This window comes from Arachis ipaensis, chromosome B2, assembly GCF_059453495.1.
Source record: "Arachis ipaensis isolate K30076 ecotype BB chromosome B2, ASM5945349v1, whole genome shotgun sequence".
Taxonomy (NCBI): Eukaryota; Viridiplantae; Streptophyta; class Magnoliopsida; order Fabales; family Fabaceae; genus Arachis; species Arachis ipaensis.
This window is the reverse complement of record NC_142437.1, coordinates 50,766,784-50,783,542: the sequence shown is the minus strand read 5'-3', so window position 1 is coordinate 50,783,542 and position 16,759 is coordinate 50,766,784. Positions and strand designations below refer to the sequence as shown.

The 16,759-nt window shown below is 36.8% G+C and overlaps 1 pseudogene; it reads left to right on the top strand.

Moving 5' to 3' along the window:
* Positions 1–16,759, top strand: part of LOC148573949 (uncharacterized) — a 38,897-nt pseudogene that overhangs the window by 13,453 nt on the left and 8,685 nt on the right.

The following is a 16,759-nucleotide window of genomic DNA, read 5'->3' as shown; positions in this document are numbered from 1 at the left end:
ATGGGACAAATCAGAAGAAAAGAGTTCTTGAGATTGATACTCTGAATGCCATATTAGCTTAGAATAAAATATTGACCCAACAAGTCAATATGATTTCTCAGAGTCTGTCTGAAATGCAAGCAGCAACAGGCAGTACTAAGGAAGCTTCTTCTGAAGAAGAAGCTTATGATCCTGAGAACCCAGCAATGGAAGAGGTGAATTACATGGGAGAATCCTATGGAAGCAATTGATCTCAGATCTTGTCTCAGCCGCCGGAGTCTCCTACAGAGCTGGGGACACCAAAGCCATGCTCCTCCAAGATGATCAGTATGTCCCTAACGGGAAGTACCTTAGACTTCCAGCAGCCACTACCAGCCAGCCTACTGAACCAGTTGAAGATATTCCTTCTTCAACACCACAAGCACCCACTACTGATCAGCTACTTCAGCAGATACTTGCATGGTTGGATCGACAAGAACACAAAGCTAAGATGATAGAGTGCCGTAATAAGTGCCGATTCACATACCTCAAGGAGATGATCATGGGAAAATTCAAGGACTCAGACACCCCGGACTCCACTTCCTTTACCAGCACAGGGAGCCATGATAGTCCCGACTGTGGAGATACTGCTACCAGCCCACCTTTATTCCTGACAGATGGCACCGAGGACGGTGCAAAGCCTTAAGTGTGGGGAGGTCGGTCAGTACCTGACTTCCGGAGGTAATTTCTCTTCCCTAGCACCAATAAATTAGGATATTTAGTTAGATTTTTCTTTTATAGAATAGGATAAATTGCATAGTAATAGATTAGTTGCATGCATGTTCTGCTTGATTGAAAAGACAATGAGTTTCTTCTAAGACTCTATCTTTGGAACAAAATTTCGCTAATTTTAATTAATTATTTTATGTTAAATTTACTTGAAGTTGTATTTGGAACATGATTTTTGAGCTAAAGAACACACAACCTGTGAGATTTGAGCCTTTATGAATGGTTACATTATTTAACCATAATTATTTTATTCTTGTGTGTTTACTTCTCTATGATTGTAATCTACATTTTGTTTCATCCTATATGTCCAATGTTTATTATATTTATATGTTTGCATATGATTGAGGCCATTATTTGTTGAGCTTACTTATCCAAATTAAGCCTACCCTTTCAATTACCTTTGCTAGCCACTTTGAGCCTTTAAATCCCATTTGTTCTATATTTTACCACATTACTAGCCTTAAGCAGAAAAACAATTATATATCCCAAATTGAATCTTTGGTTAGCTTAAGATAGAATTGTGTGTCAATCAAGTATGGGAAATTGTGGGAACAAAGGATAATAAAGGAATGAGTCATGATAATATAATGGGAATTTGGATACCTACTCATATAAAACTGTAAGAATTAAAAATCTATGTGCATTGATAAGCTATGTTTATGTTTATGTTTATGTTGAAAAAAAAAATAAAATAAATAAGGGGACAAAATTATCCCAATGTTGAATTAAGAATTCAAGGATCAATGCATGTATGATAAAATCAAAATAAAAGGTCGATACATGAGTGTGGATGTGAAAGGAAAATTCTGGGTAGCTAGGTATGAATTCTAAAATTATATAGAATATATATAGGTTATGTTAAAGCTTGGGTTAATTAAAGATTCAATTTATAAGCTTACTTAGCCATATATGCATCCTTACCCTTACCTTGGCCCCATTACAACCTTGAAAAGACCTCAAGATGTTTGCATTAGTATATTAAATGTTGTTGACTGGTTAGGAGAAGAACAAAAATTAGAGAGCATGATTAGAGAAGGATAGAGTGATGACCCTATACACTAGAAAGACTAGAGTGTACATACACCATCAGTGAGGGTTCCATGCTTGAATTTCCATGTTCCCTGCTTTCATAAGCTATCTTCTTGCATTTTTATCTGTTCTTACTGTATAAGAATTGAGTTAGCGGAATTTAATTTGTAATTGTTTTGAAGAGCTTACATACTTTTGATCAAGTGGACAAAAATCATATAGTTGCATTCATACATATAGGTTGCATTGCATTACACAGGTTTTACATGTTCTTACTCATTCATTTTATCTCCTTCAACTAAGCATGAGGACATGCTAATGTTTAAGTGTGGGGAGGTTGATAAACCACTATTTTATGGTTTATATTGTGTTTAATTGTGTGGTTTTATCATGATCTTTACCCACTTATTTATTAAATAAGCATGCATTTATAATTCCTTCCTAAAGTTATTGTATGATTGAAAACTTGCTTCCTAGGAACTTTAATTATGTATTTTATTTCTCTTTTATTCCATTCGATGCCGTGATATGTGTGTTAAGTGTTTCAGGCTTTATAGGGCATGAATGAGTTAGAGATTGAAAAGGAAGCTTGCAAAAATGGAAGGAACACAAGAAATTGAGGAGATGACCAGCGAGAAGCGACGCCCCGCATGGATGATGCGACCGCGCGAAAGAGTGGAAATCACAGTGATGCGGCCGCATGGACAACGCGACTGCGCGGAATGGAATAGCACGAGTGACGCGGCCGCATGGACGACGCGTCCGCGTGACATGCGCGATCTGCATAATCTGCAGAATCGTTGGGGGTGATTTCGGGCCTTATTTTGACCCAGTTTTCGGCCCAGAAGAGCAGACTAGAGCTAGAGAACATGCAGAAACCAAAACAGACATTCATTCCGCATAGGTTTTAGTTTTAGATCTAGTTTTCCTCTCCTCTAGGTTTTCTCTCTACACATTCATAGTTTTTTAGGATTTGTTATGTTCATTGTTTTTGCATTGGGATATTGAGAAGAGTTATTGCCTCATCAAGACTTCAACATTCTAGTTCGTTCTCTTTACTTGTCTCTTACTCTTCCATGTTCCTTAATTTACTTAATTTTACTATTGGATTATTTTAGCATTTATTAATACAAGAATAATACTTTTATTTTTAATTAATCTTTTGATCATTATTTATCATGTCTTTCTTTAATTCCCTTTCTTATGTTATGAATTTTACATTTACAATGAGCGAGTAGTTCCCTAACTTGATGGGGAGTTGATTGAAAGAAACCCTTGAAGTTGGGATGCTCAAGAGAAAGATTGTAGTTGGGTTTATTGTTGGATTGCTCTCTAGTCACTAACACCAATCCTCCCAAGAGCGGATTGGAACTTGTGGATAGAAATAGCATTCCAACTTGTTTAACTTTCCCTTACTTAGTGAGGAACAACTAAACAGAATAATCCCCAATTATCAATCAATCTTGAGAGTACTGCAACAAGGATAGGGCTTCCAACTATTCAACTCCCAGTCAAGGCTTTTATTTAAATTTATATAAATTCTCTAATTTAATTTTCTGCCATTCAATTCAAACCTTTTTGAAAACATCTGATTAATAAAATAGCACACTTTTCTGCAACTCGTTAGGAGACGACCTGGGACTCATACTCCCAGTATTTTGATTTTAATTTCTGTGACACCCTTTTTAAATTAATAAAGCGGATTTCTGGTTGGTTGAGAACTATACTTGCAACGCATATTTTATAATCATTCTTAACTCACCAATTTCCGCCTGCATCACATCTCTTTCCATACTTTCTTTCTTTCTTTTTTTTTTCTTGATTGGGACAATCAAGTCCTAAGTTTGGTGTTGGAGTAAAACCTAATTTTGCTTGCTCTTTCTTGCAACCCCCATTTCACTCTCAAACACACTCTCTCAACCTCATGGCACCACCAAAAAGCTCAGCCTCAAAGAAAAGAAAAATCAAGGAACCAACCTCTGGATCCTCAAGTTCCTTCAATGAGTACAAGTTCCTCTCCGCATTCAATCAAAATCAATTCTATGGTTGGGTGAGTGAGAGGGAGATCATTCTAGAAGTTGAGTTCCAATTAGGGAGGAACGAGCACATTGAAATCAACATTGAGATCAACAATAGAGGTTGGTCAGTTCTATGCAACACACCAAGGAAAGTGGTAGAGAGCTTGGTGAGGGAATTTTATGCCAACGCAGTACCTCAACCAGGGCAATACCATGGCTACATTAGCTATATAAGGGGGAAGTCCATTGACCACAGTCCCTCTAGCATAGAAAGAATGCTAATGGTGAAGAGGACAAGCTCCACTCGGAGCTATGAAGAAAGAATGAAGCAGCAAGACCCTCGGTTTGATGAGATCCTGAATGAGATTTGTGTGAAGCATGTGCGTTGGATCAATGATAAGGATGGGATACCCAATTAATTGAGGAGAAGAGATTTGAGCCCTCAAGCTAGAGGGTGGCTAGAGTTTGTGAGGAGGTCCCTAATCTCCACATCCAACACTTCAGAGGTGACCAAGGAGAGAGCTGTACTCATCTACAGCATCATGAAAGAAGAGAACATCAATGTGGGGGAGATGATTACCAACAACATCAACAAAGTGCTGAAAAGCACCAATGACAACACAAGGTTGGCATTCCCCAGCATTATACAAAGGCTATGTGATGAGGCTGGAGTTGAAAAGATCATTAATGAAGTGCTTGTGAAGCAAGACAAGTTCATAACTGCCTAAAAGATGGCCAAGGTAGTAGCTGTGCACCCATTCAACAGGGCCAGAAAATGAAGAGCTCATGCCCATGAACTACCACAACAACAACAAGAAGAGGAGGCAAGAGAGCAACCTCAATTCCTGGCACTTCCACCACCATAATACCAATATCAGCAATTTCCAGAGGGATTCAACTGGGAGCAATTGCAAGGAGACGTAAATCAAATGAAGGGAGATCTACACCACTTGAGGAAAGATGTCAATCAACTCAAGAAAACTCAACAACAACAATGGAGCCAAGTCAACCAAAACATTCAACAACTTCAAGGAAATTGGGAGCATATGAGGAAGGAGCAGCAAGAACAATTTGACTGGGGAAAAGTGCGAAGTGCACTGGACAACTTTCAGGTGGTCCTTTAGCACTTTTTCCTCCTAAATCACATCAAGAAAAACTTTAAATCCAAAAACCCTCAACTAACCAAATCTCCCTCAGCACATTAGCAAGTGATTTCTAACCTTAGACTTGCTGGAAAGTCACGTTTCTTGGCCCTCAAGTAAAGTTAAGCATGATTCCTAAAGAAGAACATCAAGAAAACACATGTTTAAGCGTGTTTCCTTGAAAACCGAATTGAAAGGGAAAAGGAACAGCCATCTCACCTTATTTCAATCCTTGATAAGTTACATGGATATGTAGAGAAAGAAGAGAGGATCATTTTGGTGAAATCGGAGTTTTGATTTGAGTTTTAGTTCAGAAGAAATCAAGCTTTGAAGATTAAGTGTTCATGAAAGTTTCTCTCTTTTCTCTCTTGTTATTTTCGGCCAAAATGATGAAATGATACAGCCTTGGAGGTCTTGGGGGTGTAAGGTGAGTTGTGATTGGTTGGCTTGGAGGTGGATTAAAATAATATTAAAATATCTCTGGTGTACAACTACTAAAACTAGGTGTATCGGAACACTTGTAAAAACAACTCTAAAAATTATTTTCTGAGCTACTAGCATAAAAGACACTAGTAACATATTTATTATGAGAATAAAACATGTATGATGAGGCCTTAGCATTGCTAAAGTCATCAGAGAGTGCTGGTGTTAAGCTGCACCAGTAAACTGTGAACCCGGTTAAACCGATTTTCTGTTTTTAACAAAAACAGACCAGGTAACCTTATAATATCATTCAAGCATGTTCTAATACTAATATAATGATAATATTATAATATTATATCTCTTCTCTCATGAATCGAGTCCGGTTCATAAAACAGAGACTATTTACGAAAATTAGAATCAAAACTGCTAACCGATACGGTTCAAAAACTAGGTTCTTTGTGACCGCGTTATCGAGCTTGCCTCAGAAAAGGTTCTAGCTTAAGGATGACATAATGACAATGAGTATCGAGATACTTGTTGATATAGAAGAGGTGTTCTCTTTTCTGATCTTCCGGAGAAATCCGTGCCTTTAGAAAAGATCTCGCGTACTCGAAAATCAGGGTTGTTACATTCTACCCTCCTAAAAGAAAATTTTGCCTTCAAAATTTTAGCCGCATGCAAGAATCCGTCTTCAAGCAGTCTATTTCCTTCAAGCCATCCTGACGAATATATCAGTTCGTTCCTTACAGCATCTAAATATCACATAGCCATGGCCATGGAGATCATAACAGCTATAAGAATAGTTGTGCCTCACACGAATTTGTCGTTCGGAACTCGATTAAACCATGCCTATTCACAGTCATTGAGGTCTTATCCGCACCAAACAATCAATATTAAGGTGATCAGTCTTAATATCTCAAGTTAGGCACGAACATTCCCAAAATGAGCACTCATAGACATTCATGCCAAATGTATCTTGAAGATACCCTAACAGCATGAGACACACAACAGAGTATGCAATGAAGCATAGTCAGTCCACTCCCCAGGCTCTACTGGGAACGAACTGCTCTGATACCAAATTGTAACGACCCAATTTTTAGTACGCTTAGGACATACCAGAAACCGAGTGCTACCAATTTGTCATCCTAATTATTATCTATTATTTATTATATGAGCCTGATTCGTTGTTAAAAGCGTAGTTAGTTAGCGAGGTACTTTTTTTTTTTTGAAAACGTTTGAATTAATAAACGGAATCATTTATAATCAATTCACAAATAATAACAGATAAAACAATTATAAACAACCACACATAAATACATCACAAGTAGCTAGCAACATTCGGTGATCCAGCCTTTATTAGAGTATAGACTGTTAGTTAGAACACCCCGAGATATAGCTAAATAATATCTATATACATATATATACATACAACATCCCAGGTCCTGACCTGTTCAAGAGGTCCCTAAGCTGGCACCTAGGCTATCCTAGACTCTATACTCGTCTAGTCCCTCTAAACTACTAAAGCGAGGGAAAGTACGTTCTAGATCTTCAAAACTCAAGTCAAGTGGAACGTCACCAAAATGTAGAACATCACCTACTACTCCTCTGCACGATCAGTCATTGCCATATGACGTCTCTCTGGTACCTCATCAAGTAGCCACACAACAGGAGTCTCGTACATAGGATTTAGGTTAAAGTTCACGTACAAACGGGTGCAGACATTAGCTGGTCTCACAGTATATACATGTAAACAGAGAACGAGATTCACCCTAGACTCAGAAGACTATCTAGAGCGGAATCCTCTTTGCAGAACCATCATCAACGAACTACGGAAGGGTACTCATACTTCCATCTGAAGGGGGAAGGGAGAGAGAATGGGTAAGAACTGGGAGTTCTTAGTAGGGCCGGGGTTATTAGTTATGTTTGTTTATTTGGGGTCGATTAGCAGACAAATAACATAATATAGCAAAGCAGTAAATAGAAGATAAAGATAGAAAGAGAAAGTAGAGACAACAGAAAGAAAAACACAAACAAAAGAATACAAGAAAATAAAACACAGAAATAGCATGCAAGCAGACAAACATAAAGAAATAGATCACACACAGAAAGGAATGCAACAGAGAATGATACGCAGACAAGAATGATGCATGTCTAGCCCTAGTGCAGGTAATGAGCTCATCTGTCGGTTACATACCCGCTCCCGACGTTACCCTGCAACCTCTGTCTGGATAAGGGTTTCCTGTTGGCAATATCCACTGCAAGCAACCTTTGTCTTGCAGGACGGCACTTATTAGCCGATATACGCCCAACACACTCACTGTAAGCAACCTCTGTCTTACAGGAGCACAACACACTCACTATAAGCAACCTCTGTCTTACAAGAGCAACAACACACTCACTGTAAGCAACCTCTGTCTTACAGGAGCAACAACACACTCACTGTAAGCAATTTTGTCTTACAAGAGCAAACTAATCTCGATACCTCTGTAAGCAACCTCTGTCTTACAGCAAAGCATTATAGCAAGGTATCCCAGGAAAGCGTTCTCAGTGGTCGTACCACCATCTATCTGACTGCCTTCACGCAGCTGATCATCACATAATCATTCTCATTACCATCATTCATTATTAGTCTCATTATTCATCATCACTATCACATTCTTATGCAGTACCTCTTTTTTTCTCTGTTCAATCATGCTATACAAACTCTACAGATTTTGCTTTTACAACATCTTAACTCAAACTATTTCTCTTTATCACATTACTCTTTTCTCTTTGTCTTTTTACTTTGCTCTGATTACCCTTTTCTCTGTATCACTTTGTTCTGCTCTGGTTACTCTGTTCTCTGTGTCTCTTTACTCTGCTCTGATTTCTCTGCTTAACGTATGTATTCAAAGCTTATGTAAATTTCGATATGAATAGTTAGCCTGTCCCAAGTATAGGTTCATTAAGTCTATACTGAAACAGTTTAACTTTTCATATAATACCTAACCCTAGTCGCAACTCAAGGACTAACTATGTTGACCTAGCTCGTTCACTAATCTCTGTCTGTTTTTCTGTCATTAAAAATTTACAGACTTTTTCTTTGATTTTTATCTCTTCTTTAACTTCTTATCTTTCCTTTATCTTTGCCTCACTAATATGTTATTACCACTTCCTAAGTGTTTTATGAAGGTAATTATGAGATTCTGCGCTTAAAGTTGTCTTTCTAAAGCTTTTACAGAAAACTGCCTTTTTCGTATTATTTTATTATTTTTATTAAAATATTATTTTTAATTAAATATTATTATTTAATATTTTATTATTATTTATTATTTTATTAATATATTTTCGAAAATTACCCCACTTTAACTTTTAACCTTTAAAAATTCACTTTTTACCACCGGTAACTTTTAATATTTCTATTTTAACCACCCTAACTTTCAGAAATTACAAAATAACCCCTCAAACACCAAAATATTTACTTCATTGCCCTTTTCAATATCTAAAAGGTGTTCTTCATTGTTCTTCACCACACTCAAAGTGTTCTTCATGTTCTTCATAAATTCTTCAGATTCTTTCTCTGTTTTTACCCGTTTTTCAGTCTTTTCAGCAACCGATTTTTACTATAATTCATAATAAATTAGCAGCCACTAAAACCCCATATTTTCTACATGATTTTAACACAAATTGAACCTCAATTTAAGCTTAGGGTTTCATTTTTCCAGCTGCCCAAGAACATGAACTTTAAAGCTTGAATTTCATCAAATTTCATCAAAATTTCACCAAATTTTCACCAAGAATCAATCACATAAGCAACCAATTTTTAGCACAGCCAATTTATACAACATTCACACAACTCAAACACAAATAATCAAGATTAATTTCGTGACACCCTACTTGGTTTTGCTGCTCCTAATTCAGTTAGACTTTCAGGTGGTCCTTTAGCACTTTTTCCTCCTAAATCACATCAAGAACAACTTTAAATCCGAAAATTCTCAACTAACCAAATCTCCCTCAGAACGTTAGCTAGTGATTTCTAACCTTAAACTTGCTGGAAAGTCACGTTTCTTGGCCCTCAAGTAAAGTTAAGCATGATTCCTACGGAAGAACATCAAGAAAACACATGTTTAAGCATGTTTCCTTGAAAACCGAATTGAAAGGGGAAAGGAACAGCCATCTCACCTTATTTCAATCCTTGATAAGTTACATGGTTATGTAGAGGAAGAAGAGAGGATCATTTTGGTGAAATCGGAGTTTTGATTTGAGTTTTAGTTCAGAAGAAATCAAGCTTTGAAGATTAAGTGTTCATGAAAGTTTCTCTCTTTTCTCTCTTGTTATTTTCGGCCAAAATGATGAAATGAGACAGCCTTGGAGGTCTTGGGGGTGTAAGGTGAGTTGTGATTGGTTGGCTTGGAGGTGGATTAAAATAATATTAAAATATCTCTGATGTACAACTACTAAAACTAGGTGTATCGGAACACTTGTAAAAACATCTATAAAATTATTTTCTGAGCTACTAGCATAAATGACACTAGTAACATATTTATTATGACAATAAAACATGTATGATGAGGCCTTAGCATTGCTAAAGTCATCAGAGAGTGCTGGTGTTAAGCTGCACCAGTAAACTGTGAACCCGGTTAAACCGATTTTCTGTTTTTAACAAAAACAGACCAGGTAGCCTTATAATATCATTCAAGCATGTTCTAATACTAATATAATGATAATATTATAATATTATATCTCTTCTCTCATGAATCGAGTCCAGTTCATCAAACAGAGACTGTTTACGAAAATCAGAATCAAAACTGCCAACCGATACGGTTCAAAAACTAGGTTCTTCGTGACCGCGTTATCGAGCTTGCCTCAGAAAAGGTTCTAGCTTAAGGATGACATAATTACAATGAGTATCGAGATACTTGTTGATATAGAAGAGGTGTTCTCTTTACTGATCTTCCGGAGAAATCCGTGCCTTTAGAAGAGATCTCGCTTACTCGAAAATCAGGGTTGTTACATTCTACCCTCCTAAAAGAAAATTTTGCCCTCAAAATTTTAGCCGCATGCAAGAATCCATCTTCAAGCAATCTATTTCCTTCAAGCCATCCTGACGAAGATATCAGTTCGTTCCTTACAGCATCTAAATATCACATAGCCATGGCCATGGAGATCATAACAGCTATAAGAATCGTTGTGCCTCACACGAATTTGTCGTTCGGAACTCGATTAAACCATGCCTATTCACAGTCATTGAGGTCTTATCCGCACCAAACAATCAATATTAAGGTGACCAGTCTTAATATCTCAAGTTAGGCACGAACATTCCCAAAATGAGCACTCATAGACATTCATGCCAAATGTATCTTGAAGATACCTTAACAGCATGAGAAACACAACAGAGTATGCAATGAAGCATAGTCAGTCCACTCTCCAGGCTCTACTGGGAACGAACTGCTCTGATACCAAATTGTAACGACCCAATTTTTAGTACGCCTAAGACATACCAGAAACCGAGTGCTACGAATTTGTCATCTTAATTATTATCTATTATTTATTATATGAGCCTAATTCGTTGTTAAAAGCATAGTTAGTTCGCGAGGTACTTTTTTTTTGAAAACGTTTGAATTAATAAACGGAATCATTTATAATTAATTCACAAATAATAACAGATAAAACAATTATAAACAACCACACATAAATACATCACAAGTAGCTAGCAACATTCGGTGATCCAGCCTTTATTAGAATATAGACTGTTAGTTAGAAGACCCCTAGATATAGCCAAATAATATCTATATACATATATATACATACAACATCCCAGGTCCTGACCTGTTCAAAAGGTCCCTAAGCTGGCACCTAGGCTATCTTAGACTCTATACTCGCCTAGTCCCTCTAAACTACTAAAGCGAGGGAAAGTACGTTCTAGATCCTCAAAACTAAAGTCAGGTGGAACGTCACCAAAATGTAGAACATCACCTACTACTTTTCTGCACGATCAGTCATTGCCATATGACGTCTCTCTGGTACCTCATCAAGTAGCCACACAACAGGAGTCTCGTACATAGGATTTAGGTTAAAGTTCACGTACAAACGGGTGCAGACATTAGCTGGTCTCACAGTATATACATGTAAACAGAGAACGAGATTCACCCTAGACTCAGAAGACTATCTAGAGCGGAATCCTCTTTGCAGAACCATCATCAACGAACTACGGAAGGGTACAAATACTTCCATCTGAAGGGGGAAGGGAGAGAGAAGGGGTAAGAACTGGGGAGTTCTTAGTAGGACCGGGGTTTTTAGTTATGTTCGTTTATTTGGGGTCAATTAGCAAACAAATAACATAATATAGCAAAGCAGTAAATAGAAGATAAAGATAGAAAGAGAAAGTAGAGACAACAGAAAAAAGAACACAAACAAAAGAATACAAGAAAATAAAACACAAAAATAGCATGCAAGCAGACATACATAAAGAAATAGACCACAAACAGAAAGGAATGCAACAGAGAATGATGCACAGACAAGAATGATGCATGTCTAGCCCTAGTGCAGGTAATGAGCTCATCTGTCGGTTACATACCCGCTCCCGACGTTACCCAGCAACCTCTGTCTGGATAAGGATTTCCTGTTGGCAATATCCACTGCAAGCAACCTTTGTCTTGCAGGGTATCCACTGCAAGCAACCTTTGTCTTGTAGGGCGGCACTTATTAGCCGATATACGCCAACACACTCACTGTAAGCAACCTCTGTCTTACAGGAGCACAACACACTCACTGTAAGCAACTTCTGTCTTACAGGAGCAACAACACACTCACTGTAAGCAACCTCTGTCTTACAAGAGCAACAACACACTCACTGTAAGCAACTTTTGTCTTATAAAAGCACACTAATCTCGATAGCTCTGTAAGCAACCTCTGTCTTACAGCAAAGCATTATAGCAAGGTATCCCAGGAAAGCGTTCTCAGTGGTCGTACCACCATCTATCTGACTGCCTTCACGTAGCAGATCATCACATAATCATTCTCATTACCATCATTCATTATTAGTCTCATTATTCATCATCACTATCACATTCTTATGCAGTACCTCTTTTTTTCTCTGTTCAATCATGCTATACAAACTCTACAGATTTTGCTTTTACAACGTCTTAACTCAAACTATTTCTCTTTATCACATTACTCTTTTCTCTTTGTCTTTTTACTTTGCTCTGATTACCTTTTTCTCTGTATCACTTTGTTCTACTCTGGTTACTCTGTTCTCTGTGTCTCTTTACTCTGCTCTGATTCTCTGCATAACGTATGTATTCAAAGCTTATGTAAATTTTGATATGAATAGTTAGCCTGTCCCAAGTATAGGTTCATTAAGTCTATACTGAAATAGTTTCTTTTCATATAATACCTAACCCTAGTCGCAACTCAAGGACTAACTATGTTGCCCTAGTTCGTTCACTAATCTCTGTCTGTTTTTCTGTCATTAAAAATTTTGCAGACTTTTTCTTTGATTTTTATCTCTTCTTAAACTTCTTATCTCTCCTTTATCTTTGCCTCACTAATATGTTATTACCACTCCCTAAGTGTTTTATGAAGGTAATTGTGAGATTCTGCGCTTAAAGTTATCTTTCTAAAGCTTTTACAGAAAACTGCATTTTTCGTATTATTTTATTATTTTTATTAAAATATTATTTTTAATTAAATATTATTACTTAATATTTTATTATTATTTATTATTTTATTAATATATTTTCGAAAATTACCCCACTTTAACTTTTAACCTTTAAAAATTCACTTTTTACCACCGGTAACTTTTAATATTTCTACTTTAACCACCCTAACTTTCAGAAATTACAAAATAACCCCTCAAACACCAAAATATTTACTTCCTTGCCCTTTTCAAGATCTAAAAGGTGTTCTTCATTGTTCTTCACCACACTCAAAGTGTTCTTCATGTTCTTCATAAATTCTTCAGATTCTTTCTCTGTTTTTACCCATTTTTCAGTCTTTTTAGCAACCGATTTTTGCTATAATTCATAATAAATTAGCAGCCACTAAAACCACATCTTTTCTACATGATTTTAACACAAATTGAACCTCAATTTAAGCTTAGGGTTTCGTTTTTCCAGCTGCCCAAGAGCATGAACTTTAAAGCTTGAATTTCATCAAATTTCATCAAAATTTCACCAAATTTTCACCAAGAATCAATCATATAAGCAACCAATTTTTAGCACAGCCAATTTATACAACATTCACACAACTCAAACACAAATAATCAAGATTAATTTCGTGACACCCTACCTGGTTTTGCTGCTCCTAATTCAGTTAGACTTTCAGGTGGTCCTTTAGCACTTTTTCCTCCTAAATCACATCAAGAACAACTTTAAATCCAAAAACCCTCAACTAACCAAATCTCCCTCAGCACGTTAGCAAGTGATTTCTAACCTTATACTTGCTGGAAAGTCACATTTCTTGGCCCTCAAGTAAAGTTAAGCATGATTCCTAAAGAAGAATATCAAGAAAACACATGTTTAAGCATGTTTCCTTGAAAACCGAATTGAAAGGGGAAAGGAACAGCCATCTCACCTTATTTCAATCCTTGATAAGTTACATGGTTATGTAGAGGAAGAAGAGAGGATCATTTTGGTGAAATCGGAGTTTTGATTTGAGTTTTAGTTCAGAAGAAATCAAGCTTTGAAGATTAAGTGTTCATGAAAGTTTCTCTCTTTTCTCTCTTGTTATTTTCGGCCAAAATGATGAAATGAGACAGCCTTGGAGGTCTTGGGGGTGTAAGGTGAGTTGTGATTGGTTGGCTTGGAGGTGGATTAAAATAATATTAAAATATCTCTGGTGTACAACTACTAAAACTAGGTGTATCGGAACACTTGTAAAAACATCTCTAAAAATTATTTTATGAGCTACTAGCATAAATGACACTAGTAACATATTTATTATGAGAATAAAACATGTATGATGAGGCCTTAGCATTGCTAAAGTCATCAGAGAGTGCTGGTGTTAAGCTGCACCAGTAAACTGTGAACCCGGTTAAACCGATTTTCTGTTTTTAACAAAAACAGACCAGGTAACCTTATAATATCATTCAAGCATGTTCTAATACTAATATAATGATAATATTATAATATTATATCTCTTCTCTCATGAATCGAGTCCGGTTCATCAAAGAGAGACTATTTACAAAAATCAGAATCAAAACTGCCAACCGATACGGTTCAAAAACTAGGTTCTTCGTGGCCGCGTTATCGAGCTTGCCTCAGAAAAGGTTCTAGCTTAAGGATGACATAATGAAAATGAGTATCGAGATACTTGTTGATATAGAAGAGGTGTTCTCTTTACTGATCTTCCGGAGAAATCCGTGCCTTTAGAAAAGATCTCGCATACTCGAAAATCAGAGTTGTTACGTTCTACCCTCCTAAAAGAAAATTTTGCCCTCAAAATTTTAGCCGCATGCAAGAATCCATCTTCAAGCAGTCTATTTCCTTCAAGCCATCCTGACGAAGATATCAGTTCGTTCCTTACAGCATCTAAATATCACATAGCCATGGCCATGGAGATCATAACAGCTATAAGAATAGTTGTGCCTCACACGAATTTGTCGTTCGGAACTCGATTAAACCATGCCTATTCACAGTCATTGAGGTCTTATCCGCACCAAACAATCAATATTAAGGTGATCAGTCTTAATATCTCAAGTTAGGCACGAACATTCCCAAAATGAGCACTCATAGACATTCATACCAAATGTATCTTGAAGATACCCTAACAGCATGAGACACACAACAGACTATGCAATGAAGCATAGTCAGTCCACTCCCCAGGCTCTACTGGGAACGAACTGTTCTGATACCAAATTGTAACGACCCAATTTTCGGTACGCCTAGGACATACCAGAAACCGAGTGCTACCAATTTGTCATCCTAATTATTATCTATTATTTATTATATGAGCCTAATTCGTTGTTAAAAGCATAGTTAGTTAGCGAGGTACTATTTTTTTTGAAAACGTTTGAATTAATAAATGGAATCATTTATAATCAATTCACAAATAATAACAGATAAAACAATTATAAACAACCACACATAAATACATCACAAGTAGCTAGCAACATTCGGTGATCCAGCCTTTATTAGAATATAGACTGTTAGTTAGAACACCCCTAGATATAGCTAAATGATATCTATATACGTACATATACATAAAACATCCCAGGTCCTGACCTGTTCAAGAGGTCCCTAAGCTGGCACCTAGGCTATCCTAGACTCTATACTCGCCTAGTCCCTCTAAACTACTAAAGCGAGGGAAAGTACGTTCTAGATCTTCAAAACTCACGTCAGGTGGAACGTCACCAAAATGTAGAACATCACCTACTACTCCTCTGCACGATCAATCATTGCCATATGACGTCTCTCTAGTACCTCATCAAGTAGCCACACAACAGGAGTCTCGTACATAGGATTTAGGTTAAAGTTCACGTACAAACGGGTGCAGACATTAGCTGGTCTCACAGTATATACATGTAAACAGAGAACGAGGTTCACCCTAGACTCAGAAGACTATCTAGAGCGGAATCCTCTTTGCACAACCATCATCAAAGAACTACGGAAGGGTACTCATACTTCCATCTGAAGGGGGAAGGGAGAGAGAAGGGGTAAGAACTGGGGAGTTCTTAGTAGGGCCAGGGTTATTAGTTATGTTCGTTTATTTGGGGTCGATTAGCAGACAAATAACATAATATAGCGAAGCGGCAAATAGAAGATAAAGATAGAAAGAGAAAGTAGAGACACCTTTAGCTGCTTGGTTTAGCCGCTTAGGCCAGGATTTTATTCCTGTGGGCCCTCCTTTCCACTGATGCTCAAAGCCTTAGATCCTTTTTATTTTACCCTTGTCTTTTGGTTTTAAGGGCTATTGGCTTTTTCTGCTTGCTTTTCTTCTCTTTTTTTTTTCTTTTTTTTTCGCCATTTTTTTTATTCACTGCTTTTTCTTGCTTCAAGAATCATTTTTGTGATTTTTCAGATCATCAATAACATTTTTCCTTTTCCATCATTCTTTCAAGAGCCAACAATTTTAACATTCATAAACAACAAATTCAAAAATATGTACTGTTCAAGCATTCATTCAGAAGAACAAAAAGTATTGCCACCACATCAAAATAATTAAACTATTTTAAAATTCAAAATTCATGTACTTCTTTTTCTTTTAGCAATTAAAAACATTTTTCATTTAAGAAAAGTGATGGATTCATAGGACATTCATAACTTTAAGACATAGACTCTAAGACACTAATGATCATGTAATAAGGACACAAACATAGATAAACATAAAGCATAATTTTTCGAAAAACAAAAAATAAAGAGTAAGGAAATTAAAGAACGAGTCCACCTTAATGATAGCGGCTAGTTCTTCCTCTTGAAGATC